Source organism: Crassostrea angulata, chromosome 3 (genome assembly GCF_025612915.1).
Source record: "Crassostrea angulata isolate pt1a10 chromosome 3, ASM2561291v2, whole genome shotgun sequence".
Classification (NCBI taxonomy): domain Eukaryota; kingdom Metazoa; phylum Mollusca; class Bivalvia; order Ostreida; family Ostreidae; genus Magallana; species Magallana angulata.
In genome coordinates, this window is record NC_069113.1 from 23,754,853 (window position 1) to 23,769,742 (window position 14,890).

Sequence of the window (14,890 nt, forward strand, 5' to 3'; positions counted from 1 at the left end):
TTTTTTTATCTGAATTTAGAACTCTATAATAATCTTCCATAATTTCTAAGACTTTACTACGAGCCTTAGGGTTATTAATTCCAGTGTAATTACAAGTATCAAGCAAAGGATTTAGAGTTAGATTAAAATCACCACACAGTATGAAATATTCATTGTCAAATTCTAAAAAATATATCTCTTATATTTTCATAAAACTAATGGTGTCCATGTTAGGCTAATATATATTTATAAGATTTACCTTGTTTTCATCAATGATTAGATCCAATGCAAGTATGTTACCATCTGTGTCCATTTTGTTCTCTTAGGATTTTGAATTCAAAATTGTTTTTAAAAAGTATGCAGACACCTCTTAAATTTGACAATTTTTTTTTAAAAATACGAATTAAAAACGCATTTTGTATCCCCACTGGAATTCAATGAATGGTTCATTTTCATGTATAAAATGGGTGTCCTGCAAACAAATAATAGAGTATTGCTTTTGTTTATAATATTTAAAACATCTTGACGTTTGTTAAAAGCTGCTAGCCCGTAACAGTTCACCGTTGCTATTGTAATATTACTCAACTGTGGTATTCTATGAAAATTGTGAAGAAACAGAACGTAAATAAAAGTGATAATTTAATAGATTAAAATTAAGCAAGTAACCACTTACCAGACTATCATTTGACAGATACGTTTACACACATTTACAAACCATACACACACAGTCTTGAAATTTGGTTAGGTTTAATAACCTAAGACTTAAATGTATTTTCCTTCGGCAATCCAAACAAATAAGTTGTTTTGTGTAAAATTGAGGATCATGTATATTGCATGAAATGGATGGAAAGGGGGAATATTTAAACGAAACAATGGAAATTTTGACCCTATCTAACCTGTGGATTTGTTTACTTGTAACTGTTATCCGTGAATATACAAGTGATGACTCTAAAGTACATTCATACATGGAATGGGACCTGTCCGAAAATCCAGTTAAATACCTACGCATTCTCTGAAATCGATCGTCTGCATTAATCACTCAACATGAGCGAAGAAAGAAACGTTTATCCTTTGCTGCCCGGAACAAGGATTAGACTCGAGATAGTGGGGGAAATTTATGACGATGGAAGCTGGAGAGAGATCCACAGGCATCAGTTTGGTAGGATCCAGTCCCACGACATTTATATGAACAGGGCAACACAACGGAGATGGAGGAGAGCATCACAGCCGTCACGCCAGCCCGTCAGAGGCGTGAGGCAAAGGAGACGGGACGTTACTATCCAACACATTCAAGGTTAATAAACCACAATTTATTCTTCTTTAGTCATTTGTATGTTGATCTAATAAAACTTTTTTTTTACATCTGCCTCCAATATAAATGTTAAAAACCGAAGTTGAATTTCAAAAACTGGCCCGCATTCATGATATTTCTTTGGTTAAAACAAAACTTAAGGTAGAAATGTGGTCTGGGATATGAGAAAAGCTTTCCCCCTCAATCTGATTTTTATACTCAAAGTACTCAAAGTACTGAAACGCGCTAAGCCAGCCTCAATGCTACTTTTTTCAAACCCTTGTTAATATTTTAAAGTCATAACTATACAGAAAGTAAAAGAAAAAACAGTTTCATGAAAATGCATCATATGTATGAGATCCTGACCATACCATTTCAATCAATTTGAAGAGAGGAGTTTGTAATGTATATTAACTGATTAGTCAGCTCACTTACAACTAAGTTGGGATGAAAATTCGATTGCGCTTTTGTACATTGGAATTCTGGGAATGAATTAGACAGTCCTCGTTTAAGAAATTCGAAGTTATGAAACTGACTGTCCCTGGGTTCCGGAGTCTGCATATATACATTTCTCGAATTTGAGAGGATATGTGGTGTAAAATTCAGAGAGCGATCTTTGCAATTTTAAAAGTCTATATAATTATAAATAACTAAAGTTGGTGTGAAGTCATACATTGTACCGCTGCACGCCCGCTCCTACCGTACAGTTATAAAAGTAAAGCGTGCAAACTCAATGTACACCCGCAGAATATTATTGTTCTGGTCATTATATATCTTGTATTTTTATAGGTTGTTTATTCAATTTTGATCTAAAATTAATATTCCGCTGGCTGACTTTATTTCCTTTTTTAAATGCTAACCTTGTTAATATATACAGTGTACGGCAAGTTTTGAATACACTTGCTAAGTGAGTGAAAACAAGACTAACTGTACCTTTTCACCAATTGAGACCGTAAAATATGAATAAATGTCATTGAATTTAAAATCGACAAATTACACGAAAAAATCACGACATGAATCAAAAGATCAAAGTTACACAACAAATAATTTTTAAAATATCACGTTGATTTGTCGTCCTTTGAGGGTCTTAAATTCTTTTCTATGTAACTTTTGGTATAGCAACAAGACAAGGGAATATCTCTGATCGCATGCTTTGACACTCCGAGATCCGAACCACTGGCCATCCTTTGTTTACATCGCACAGCGGTCACCCAACATGCATCTAATAATAGCAGCATGGAATGTCGCATGGCATGTTTAGTTGTGTAATCGCCAATGCACCCTAGACTTTACTGATATTGTAAAAGTTTGCCATTTGTTGAGTTCTGATCTCGATTAAGTAAACCTACAACTCGACGTTCTTTTGCAAACCCTGGGATCTTGATAGAAACTTAAGGATAACATTATCTTGCTATTTTAAGAATTCGAGCGTCCCTCAGCATGATCACTAGGTGGCGCTTATAAAAAGATCATGAGATTTGGTGCATCCCTAATAAGCGCTAGCGCATGCGCTTAAAAATAGATATTGGTCCCCTCGATCCATGTAGCGGTGATTTTTGTACATGTATTTTTATCTTAATATCATTCACTCTTCATACCACATATACACGTATAGATTTTCCGACATAAAAAATTAACAAGTCAGATGAGAGAGAGAGAGAGAGAGAGAGAGAGAGAGAGAGAGAGAGAGAGTAAATCCAAGATGATTGCCAACAGACTGTGCGTTTAAAGAATCAGTATTTGAAATAAAAAAGAATACAATAAGGAAAAGAATATAATGACTGACAATGTGAAAAATATTTATTATATTTCATTTATCATATTTTATCATTTTTTTATTTATTAGGCAGACAAGAAAAGGACTGCGTCGTATGCTCTGATAGAGCAAGAGGGCAAAGGCGGTGATCCAGAACTCAGTGCACGAGATGTTTGAAAGGCCTTCACTTTGTTTAAACCAGCATTTGTGTGTGGAGGAATAGTGTAGAGCAATTGATTGAAATTTATTTTAAAGCATTTTTTGAATGCAAAATAGAACATTCTTTAGTGAACACAATTTCTGGGAATTTACATATGTATTTGATGCGCAATTTTCACGTTTAAAGTTAATTTGTTCTAATTTTTAGCATGATGATTTGTAAATAAGTTTGATCAAGAAGGGTGTGGCTTGTCCACCCTTTATTAGCGAATTTTCATTTTTAATATTGTGTTATAAAGCTTCATGCTAGACACAAAGCAAGAGTATATTTGGTATATTATAAAATCATTGACTAAGATGATTGGCATGATGTTAATATGTTATAAAATATCGGTAAGCTTTACCCATGTTTTTTTTTTCTTTTATAGGTGCACTAAACGATTTAGAAAATAAATTGGAAAAATTGCAACATAATTGCAACAAAAATTGCAATCCCTTCCATAATGTACATTTATTTGTTAATGCACAAAAAGGGGTTTAATTAATCTGGTGAAAAGAAAACTTGTAAATCCACATCTTTACTACACTCTGTAAAAGTTCAATATCAACTTACAAATTAAAGTTTTAATCATATTTTGTGTAATAAAATGATGAAATGGGAGAATACAAGACATATTTCAGGTGACTTTTCCATAGAATATCCATCTTGCGTAGCTTCTGCGTTTTACGCATCGAACGCGAAATTAAACCCGCAAGTAACATCATAACTCTTTTAAAAACGTCATACCTGTGACGTTACATATTTGGCAATTCAAACTTTTACGTTGGCAGCGAAAGGGTTAACACAACCTAAATAAGAGATGTTTGTTAAACACTTATGCCCCCCTCCCTTGGGAACATTCACAAAAAAATGAACGTAAACAGCAAATATTTGGAATTTTTCTAAGTCCAAGGGGCATAACTCTGTCGAAAATTGCTCTATCATATCCAAAATCAAACTTGACCTAGATATTATCATGATAAACCTGTATACCAAATTTCATTTCAATATATATTATCCTCCTCTGCGAAGAAAATGAACGGAAACTACAAAAAACTAGAATTTTTCTACGTCCAAGGGCCATAACTCTGTCGAAAATTGCTTGATCGAACCCAATATCAAACTTGACCCAGATATTATCATGATAAACATGTATACTAAATTTCATTTCAATATGTTCATCCTCTGCGAAGAAAATGAACGGAAACTGTTGGTGGACCGACCGACAGACCGACCGACCGACCATCCGACAAACAGCAGCAAAGCAATATGCACTCCCTTCTTTGAAGGGGGGCATTAAAATTGACGAGTTCCGTATCATTCTATCCCATATAATTTGAGTGCATATAATTCACAATACTGAACTTCAAACTATATACTGTAAAAATTGAATTTGCGAAATCATGATAGCTTAAGTTGGTCTGTTCAAATTCTGTACATGCCTGCAGGTGAGAACTTTGGTTTTCAGTCATCCAGGTGATCAAAGTCTTGATGCTGTTGTTGTTCATAGAACAATAATACCGTGTATGTACTTCTTCCATCCTTTACGAAAACACTTTCCTCACATCAGAGGGAGAAATTGGGTCTTCATTCAAATCCTGGATTTGGACAGAAACAACACCACTGACTTTGGCATTATCATATGGTAAACCTGTCATAAAAAAGGAAAGCTTATTGAATTAGGGAGATTTCACCAGGTTGTTGCTATAACGCGGAACGGAAAACGGAACGGAACGGGACGGAAAATATCATATATCGTTTATAGCTTTAAAAGGGTAACGATTTACCTTTTATCATTTATTCATATCTAATGAATGATGCTGTCCTATTGGTATTCTTAAAAATGTCAATCAAATATAGCATTGCATTCAATTGGCTTTCGTTGAGAGAGGAAACGGTAAAAAATCAAATGAATACGAATTGTGAAATATCAAACGAGTAATTTTACTAATTTTTAGGCGGAAGCGCCTATTGCAATTGCATTTATGACCTTCTACGTCATAGGTCAAATTCCTGCCCTTTTTCATGGTAAACTATCGGATGTTATTTAAACTAAGGGCACACAACTCTATACCCCCCACCACTGTTCGACCCCTTTTAAACATCGTTTCTGATAATAGAACTGTGGTACATGTATATCTCTAAATTTTTACTTCATCGTTTTTAATTATCCATTGAAAATGCCTATAGCAAAGATAGCAAGTGGTAGATAAATAACGTTTTTGATAGTACAGGAACGAACGATAACTCTTGCGATGGTATGCGACATAAACAAAGGATAAGCACGGAGTCTGATGCCTGTAGATGAAATTCCGAGGAAAAAAATAGTTAAATTTGAAATTGCGTGTTTATGAGTACAGAAGGAAAAAATGATAGGGAAACAGGTAATGAATGCTTTTTAAAAAAAAACAAGGGTGTGTACAAATCTATTTAAAAAAGATTATTTGAATGATACAATGCCTATAAATTATTTGTAAACATACCAACGTTTCGCATAGTAATCTCAGACAATACTGCATTACGTACGTTATGCGGTGTAAAATTTTTATCAACAAACCCACGTTGAGAACAGCTGGTGACTGTCCATCTTCGACATACGTAAGGTAAGTTAGGTAATTAATGTGTGATTTCTCATTGTATAAACGTTTGCCTCATCATTTTAGATTTTCATGTTACAATAATCTTGATCGAGGAGCTGTTACTTTCTTAATCCGAAATTCCTCTGACTCTAATCCGCGCTTGTATATTGTGACGCGCGGAGGAGACATGTCACAATATAAAAGCGAGGGTTAGAATCAGAGAAATCTCAGATAAGTAGATAAATTTTATGAAAGAATTTATATTGTTTGTGTTAGGCATTCATCGATAATTCTGAAATGTCGGTCTTTTGTTATGAATACTGTACAAGGCGAGGCCTACAGGATATCTTGAAAGATTAAAATTTAGCACAATGGAATCGCATATAAAGGATGATAACATTTCCTTTTTTTAAACCTTTAATATTTTGTGACATCTTTGCAGATCTATATGTTCATATGGTGATTTTGTAATTTGTTACGAACTGCACTGTATGATATAGGGTTTATTCATTTTGCTTACAAAAAATTACAATATTCAGCTTGGTTTAAAAATGACTCATGAATAATGCAAATGAATTTTCTCTAAAAATATCTCAAATATAGCTTTTAAGTATTATACAAGATACAATTCATTGGTTTATATAATGAATATTCCAGATAGGCTATTAATTGCAAAGATATTTAATTGAACATTTAAAAAAAATTAATATGATTTATCTTTTTACCTACTGTATTTACTTGTATCTCAGAATTACCTTATCATTACTCTATAATAAAAGTGACTAAAATTTCCTGTGGAAATTTCTCTACATCATAATTTATATGATAATTTTGATGACTGCATCTTTTGTTTTTAAATTTTAAAATTTCCAATTCATGAGAACTTGGACTATATACCAGTATATCTTTGATCTACCATGTTCATGATTAATTGCAATTCCAAAAAGACTCAATTATATACCTGACAATGATTATAGATAATAACCTAACATAAATCTATTTGTTCTATATGTATATGTTCTTTCAGATGAATGTCAAGAAACTGATTAACATTAACTGACAAGAGGAGACAATGAGAGCTCAACATCATTCTTCATCTCTGGTGAAGGGGAGAGTTGCTAAATTTGGTTGCACAGCTAAATTCAAGCAAAACAAAGAAAAAGACGGATGCTATAAAAATGCGGTGTTGGCTCCCCAGTTTAGCACTTTTAAAAGAGGGACAAACATTGCACGTTTGCAACTTCTAAATGGAAGCAGGGCATCTGAAATATGCTGGAATCCTCATCTTAATGGCCTTAACGCCATTTTCAAGGTTAGTAAATAAAACTAAATTTAAATACAATATTCCCCGTGGTTTTTTTGTTTAAGTATGAACTAATTATACCCATACTCGGAAGGAGAGGGAGTATATTGTTTTACCCTTGTGTGTCTGTTTGTCTATAACACAAATTTTGTCAAAGATATCTCAGCAACAATAGCAGATGCTTGAAGTTTTAACTCAGTCTTTGTTAAGGTATGCCATTCGGTAGGATTTTTTCAAAATATTTAATGTCAACTTCCCATTACATGTAATGTTAACTATGCTTTTTTGTATACACATCAGAGCAGGGGTATCACTAGTGAGCATTGACTCACAGATATCTTGTTGTCATATCTTTAACAATATAGTAAATATTCTTGTACTAAATGCAATTAAAAACTGAAGAATTTTGGAGAAAAAAAATTAAACTTTCATTTACAGTTCAATCACTATATTTTCCATTACTTGTATGTAATATACCAAAATAACCTTACAATTATTGATAATTCATATTGTGTGATCTTCTTATATATCTCATCCTTTATTTGCAAAATACATGTATACTTTTGAAAATAAATTATTTAAGGTAAAACACATATGAATTCAAAATATTTTATAGATTAATTTTTTTTTTAAATCCATGTTTTCTTTATTGGAGGTCAAGTATATTGTAATGAAATATTGCTTGATAACATATCCATTATTCATTTTTCATCAACACATTTTAGAATATCCTGCTGAAAGAGACAGTTTTCATTGGTATAATGGATGCAAGACAACAGTAGTGAATTGAAATTGTTGTTACCACAAATGGCACACTCCAGGATAACACGCTTTCCAAAAACACCATTACAGCATGCAGCCATAAAGGGATTCTTTGAAAGTCTATGTTCTGTAATGGTGGAAGTTCTCTTGAAGAGTCCATTAGTATTAAAATAAAAACTTAAAAGTTAAAAGTTCAAATGTCTTCAATACTAGAGACCTGTGATTTGACAGTACAATATGAAGCAATTGTAAAGGACACATAATTTGTACATTATTGAATATCAATATATAGTTATCCATAAATTACTGGGCTTTTACATTGTATTGTAATTCTCAACATTTGCATATATGTTTGATCTTTGTGAAATGTGTTTGGTATACAGTACAGTAACTAAATACATTCTTTCTAAGTTTTAAACATTTGTCAACAAAATATATGAACTGCAATCTGAGGATCAATTAGAGGTCTGCAATTCTCCACATATAAAATGACTTTGAAATCATTCTGTTACTGTTAAACTTGAGAATATATTAAGAAAACATCAAAATCTCTTTATTGAATACCTTTTTTACAACACATTGTCCAGATATTTTGTGTATTATTCTATGAAGCTGATTTCTCAATGGCTATTGCTTCTCAGGTAAGCAAAGTGACACACATACTACTTGATTCTGTAAAATACTGTAATCAAGTGATGTACAAATGTAACTTCTGCATTTTTGTGAAACATTATTGTAAAGAATAAAATACTACAGTTTCAGAAGTTCAGTTTACTAAATCTATAATATTCTTTCATCATTTTGATATCAAAATGAACATTTTTAATAAATCGGCATAATAAATGAAAATGTATTCCTGTAATTTCAGCTTGCATATAAGTATCAACTGTTATACGAATGTACTTCACAAAACAAATGTTTTGATGTTTAAATTGCTCTTCTCATTGAATCTTTATTTAAGGCATGATCCAGACTAATCTGGTGCAGTAACAGAGTATTTCCACATTTACTACATGTATATACCTTAATTGACATATTAGAATAGTGTTTTATGTTATCAAACTAATTCTTAAAAAGAAAATAGTTGTAATAACACTATGACATTGACAACTTGCAATCATGCTTACGCCTATCAGTACTTTCAGTACTTTGATTCTTATATGGTATTAGTGGCATATCAGCGTGATGCAGTTGGTGAAAGCGTTTTATGAATATTTTCATATTTCAAATATGATGTATATCTTACATCAACCTTGAATTTTCGGTTTTCTATACGATCTTAAATCATACCGACGATACAGTATCATTAAGAAAAGAAAAATTAAGATATATTAAACATTAAAATACCCGGTACTTCGTGAAACTAGTATTTTTAGCAATGCACTTTTGTTTTTGCATTACTTGGCAGTTGTTTACTCTTGCAACTAGATACATATGATCAGAATATAGAGCTCTAGATGTTGCCGGGTTCGATCTTCCGTTTATAAATTTGGACTATAGTCTGTTGATCCCAAAATATTCATGCTGCACGATTTAGAAAAAAAATACACACACCTGTAAAAGATACAATTGAACATGATGAAACGGAAAATATCCAAGAAATCTTCATTGACACATTATCATTTTATAATCGGAAAAATTCACAGGATCGAAAACAGATTTCTTACGCAGTTATATAATGGGAAATGTTGACATATTTTCTCCATTTGGGAGTCACTTAGAAGACCTTACACTATTTTTCAACGTTATCAACCGTGTCTGTTGAAATGCAAAACTCTGTAGACTTCTTTATTTTCCGTTTTTTATATAAATATCGAGTTATTCAGCATATTGTGAATCGAGGATATTTTGGGACAGAATATAGTGGTCAATGCATGTACTGTTGATTTTGAGGAAATAATTATTCTTGAATAATTAATCTAATATTGCTAATCTTTCAAAAAAAATTAAATAAAGTATAATGTTTTTAGCATGATTAACAATCTATCAAGTAAATGACATGAGAAAAGATTTTCCGTTTTCCGTTCCGTTCAGCTTTCTGTTCCGTTTTAATTCCGTTCCGCGTTTTAGCAACACGCATCGGACACCTTTGGGTTTTTTTCTCTTGTTCATGCATCAAATTTCGTTCAAATATAAATAAAACTTGTTTCAATAGTTACAGGTTCTCCCCTTGCTTAATTATTGGAGAAATAATTGTGAAATTGTTAAAAATGTTGAAAATAAAGCAAATCAATGAAGTGTTGAAATATTTCACCATGGATCGGTCAATATTTTTACCAAGAATCGGACAGCTATACAAAAGAGATTAAAAATAATGTTATATTTGTGAATATATATCTATACTAAAGCTTACCAAAAGGTCAGCAGTAGATGGCCCAGGTCCTCAATCCTAAGAAAAACGTCTGAACGTCTCCAGGACAAGGGAATAAAGGCCCTGATTAGTGTTCAGTGTAATTGAGCTCTATTGTTAAGTGGCACCGAGCCCGACGTAAATACCACAATAACAACATTTTCTGGTTTTAATGCTAAAGTACAAAGGTTCGGAAATATAAATTCATTCAATTGCTATTCAGATTTCTTTTAATGTAAATCCTCAAATCTACATGTAGGAATTTAGACTGGTGTTTCTGAGGGGTTCTCTATCGTGCCAGCTCCTACAGGAACTTTGGACTAAAAAAGCTGTGTACGTAAAACTCGAATTTTAAGTGGTCTGACGAAGATATTTGTATCAATTCTTTTTTAAACACATTTAGAGTATATCACAAGGAATGCGCACATACTCTTCTTATTATTCGAAGAAATCATGCACTGAAAACCGGTGTAACGAAGAATTTTGACCCGGGTTGAAAATTGACCCGGGGGTCATTTTTCAACGTTGAATAATGAGACGAAAGGTGTTGAATAAAGACCCTAATCCGTTGAAAATTGACCCGCATCGTGGAATTTTGATCATGAAACCGGTTCAAAATTCAACAGCAAAGAAGCACAAAATAAGGAATCAATATTATAACTGGAGTTTATTTAATTAAAAATTATCAGTTTATACATATTTATTCGTTATATTTATATGTTTCAATGGGGGTTGAGGGGGGGGGGGGGGGTTAAAAATGAAACTTTATAAATGAACATTTTTTAATTTACATATTATCCCTTTAAATATGTGATAACTATTTTATTTATAATAAACTTTTCCCTTATAATTGCTGTTTTGTGTGATATCTATATATTTCTTAAAAAATATATGTTTTTTAAGACTATTTGTATATGTCACAGGATTAATTATTTTAGTTAATTAGTATTCATATTTGCGTTCACTTATTTCAACTTGTCTTGTTTTCATTTCCCATTGTTCATTTGTTTACATTCACACCGCTTCATTCATTCATACAATCATTCATAGTATGATAGTAGTACGAGAGGTCACGTGGTTACGTTTGGCGGGTGGATCATTGAATGAATTGGTGTGTTAGACTGGTTTTTCGGGTTTAAGTGAGTGAGTGCGCATGTCCGTTTGCATTATCGAATTTTAGCACGAACTTTGATTTAATATCACGATTACGCCACCCAAGACAGACGGTTGAATTATTAAGCTTCATAGCTTGTCAACCCGACTATTATCTTAGTTCATATTGCTGTTATACTTGGTGAGTTATTTTAATCAAATATTGTGTAATTTAAATATTATTTAACTAAAGATAAATTTAATGAGTGAATGTAGAGAATGAGAGTGTTTTAGTAATATTATAATTGTATATGATTATAGATCACCTAGCTGTACTTGAGGAAACCATTTATTCGATATACAAATACAACAATAAATATTCAGTGTCATTTCCACAAGGCCTTGGAGTTCTTAATTGTTCCCAGAATATTATATATCATTACCCCTTGACATATACATAATTACACGTTAAAATATTCAATGCAGATAAACTCCATTTTTTAAATTTGCTGGAGAAGTGTACAAATGTAAATATTTTAAAAATTACTTTAATACATCATATTGTTTAATTTTGGTTTTACGTTCACTCAGTAAATTGAAACTTTGATATTGTTCATTGTAGATTTTCTAGGTGTGTGCAAATACAAAATTTAGAGTATGTCATATTGAGATTTTTGTGCTCGCACCCACTCAGTTTGTTAAAACTGTGATTATCTGAATTTTGTATTCACACCTATCCAGCCAATAACAGTGTACAAAATGATGATATGCTAACATGTAGAGTAACTATTTCATGAATAATGCTGTAGTAACTATATCTTGAAAGCCTTTTTTAAAATACTATTTGTTACGTAGTAACTAGGGTAACTAAATATCGTCAAATCGCTGATTTTTTTAGGCATAAACAATTCTGCTTCATGGAATCTGTAGCAAGTTAACAACCTAATTTTTGTACAGGATGACAATAAAATAACTTTGCTTTAATTGTTTCTAAATTGCTTTGATTACAAAAATTTATCATAAATACTAACAGTAATTGTTTTCGTCAATAAATAGGTAAATTGCATTTTTTTAATAGAAATATGTAGAAGAAGATCATACAGCAGCGTTGGAGTAGATGGTTGACCTTCCTATCACAGCCACCTACATTATTAATTCAGTTTAAACGTGTTTTATTGAACGAAATGTTCAAATCATTTAATGGATTGGATAAGAGTCATAGCCTATGTAAACCCTTTCAAACATACAAAGTCAAGAAGAAATTATCTATAGTCATAAGAATATAGTATTGCAAGTTTACAGCATATTATTGATATTATGTGCATATAAGACAGCGGATACTTGAATATTAAATAATTATCTGAATATATATCATATATGATTGTATGACATATTGTTGGTAGACATGTTGACTCACACCTATATTAACAAACCTATCACCTTCATTTATACCTGCAGGGATACAAACACAAGAATGACATTTTCATGATCCAGCCCATTTCAAAAGAACAGTAAATAAAAGGGGACTATATATTAAGTAAATACATGTATACATGTATAATACTTAAATAGGTTTAAACCGTGTAACCTAAGAGAATAAAAAACGCGTTGGAGCTCTAATATAAATATAAACATGGGAAACAATTTTACAATTTTATCTATATGAAAAATCAGAACTACCATAAAGTATATAGTTCATATAAAAAGATAAACTAATGTCAATAAGTTGTTTAAAAAAGTTCGTCTCTTTGTTGAGTATATCTTGGATATCTAGGAGGAAAAATCACATTTCCTTCAGATGCAGACCTACACTATAAACATCGACTCCCATCAGTTTAAAATATCCTTAAAGTAAGCTTTACTAGCTTTATTCCGTTTTTGACGTAAAATAATATTTCCTATTGCCTTAACTGAAATTTTTGTAAGCTTTATGTATATTTTGTTTTTTAAGTTTTGACTTAAAGAAAGATAAAGTTGATGAAATTTTCTTTCCTGCATGAAGATTATTCCATAATTTAAATGTAGACGGAGCAAAGCTATTGTAATAAGTATATAGTGGTAGATAGAAAAAAAGGTCATTCGACCTAAGATTATATGTATGTTCAGTTAGAAAATAAGATTGAATTCAATCTAACATATCTTGTAGTGCTAAACAATTTATAATCTTGGAGAATATAATTAGTTTATGTTTATCCCTTCGAGATTGTAAGGTTTCCAAATTAAGCTCACAATATAAAATGATTTTAGAAGAATTAACTCTGATCCCTGTCACTGTCCTGGTTGCTTCAATTTGTACATGTTTAAGCAAATCGGATTTTCCTTGATACAGCTGCTCCAAACAACATCACCATATTCCAGTCTAGGTCTGATAAAAGCCGAATTTTAACAAGTGTTTATCTATCAATTGTATGCTTGAGTAATCTTACTATATAACTTTTTGCATGCCTTTTCATGTATACCATTCATATAATTAGATCCTCCGACTGTATATTTAGATATTTAGATGCAATCTTTCTTTTTTTTAAATTGATAACATTTTTGCTGAATGCCATATGTTTTTAATTTTGAGGAAAATATATTACGTCAGTTGCCTGTGTTTCTAATTTACTGGTAATTAATGGAATTGAAAACTCAAAATGATAGTTCTAAATAAATTGCCTTTTTTAAAAAGAACTATGACTCTGCATATGCAGAAAATTGGATGGTGCTTCAATAAAGTTAATCGGACAAGTTTATGAAAAATTATTGTTATTAATAAGTATATATGTATAATACAGTATACATAAAAAAAGATAAAAATATGACAACCATTCATTTATTTTTTGTCAGGGATGCTGACTTCTTCAAATTAAGCATTATATAGGTATCTGACATTATATCCTTTTGTCTTGATATAAATATATATACCCTTTACCCAATAAAACAGTATAGAGGTTATATTTTCAATTATTAGAAAATACAATGCCAGGTGCTTGTCGAATGGAGCTCTGTTGAATTGCATTAAAAGTGACAATAACGGGCAATACATTTGTTAGATATATTAATCAGAGATTATGACAAGTTGAAACTTAAAATTCTGTCACATGAGGGAATGAAGACCATGTCATCTATGTCAAAAAGTATTCTAACCCTACTCGCCTGTTCCATTCCGAAGCAAACGGTCATTTTCTTAGTTTTATTTACATAGTATAATAATAATAAATGGATATCATATTTTCAGTCTCAAAATTAAATGATTAATTGGACCTATCAACCTAAAAGAAATTAGCCCGTCCGCATATGTATCGGACAGTATGAACATTTTAAAACTAAAACTTTCAAATATGTGCATGATTGTAAATTTAAACGGTGTAGAGTAAGTTCCAGTTCAGGTCAAAACTCTGAGGTTGGGGTCAATTCTCAACAGGATCAATTTTCAACGTGTCGATGTCTTCAGAGTTTAGAAAAATCTTTCTCATACCGTTGAAAAATGACCCCGGGTATAAATTTCACGATTTTGGTCTCAATTTTCAACGTTGAAAAATGACCCCCCGGGTCAATATTCAACGTTGAAAAATGACCCCCGGGTCAATTTTCAAC

At 31.7% G+C, this 14,890-nt stretch overlaps 1 long non-coding RNA gene across 2 annotated transcripts; it reads left to right on the forward strand.

Moving 5' to 3' along the window:
* The first annotated feature begins 5,406 nt into the window (after positions 1 to 5,406).
* Positions 5,407 to 9,014, forward strand: LOC128177525 (uncharacterized). Of its 2 annotated transcripts, none has more exons than XR_008242843.1 (3): positions 5,407 to 5,828; positions 6,832 to 7,116; positions 7,833 to 9,014. It is a non-coding gene; the product is annotated as an uncharacterized LOC128177525 (long non-coding RNA). The 2 variants fall into 2 exon arrangements; XR_008242844.1 differs by having other exon boundaries at positions 5,407 to 5,609.
* Positions 9,015 to 14,890: the final 5,876 nt, after the last annotated feature.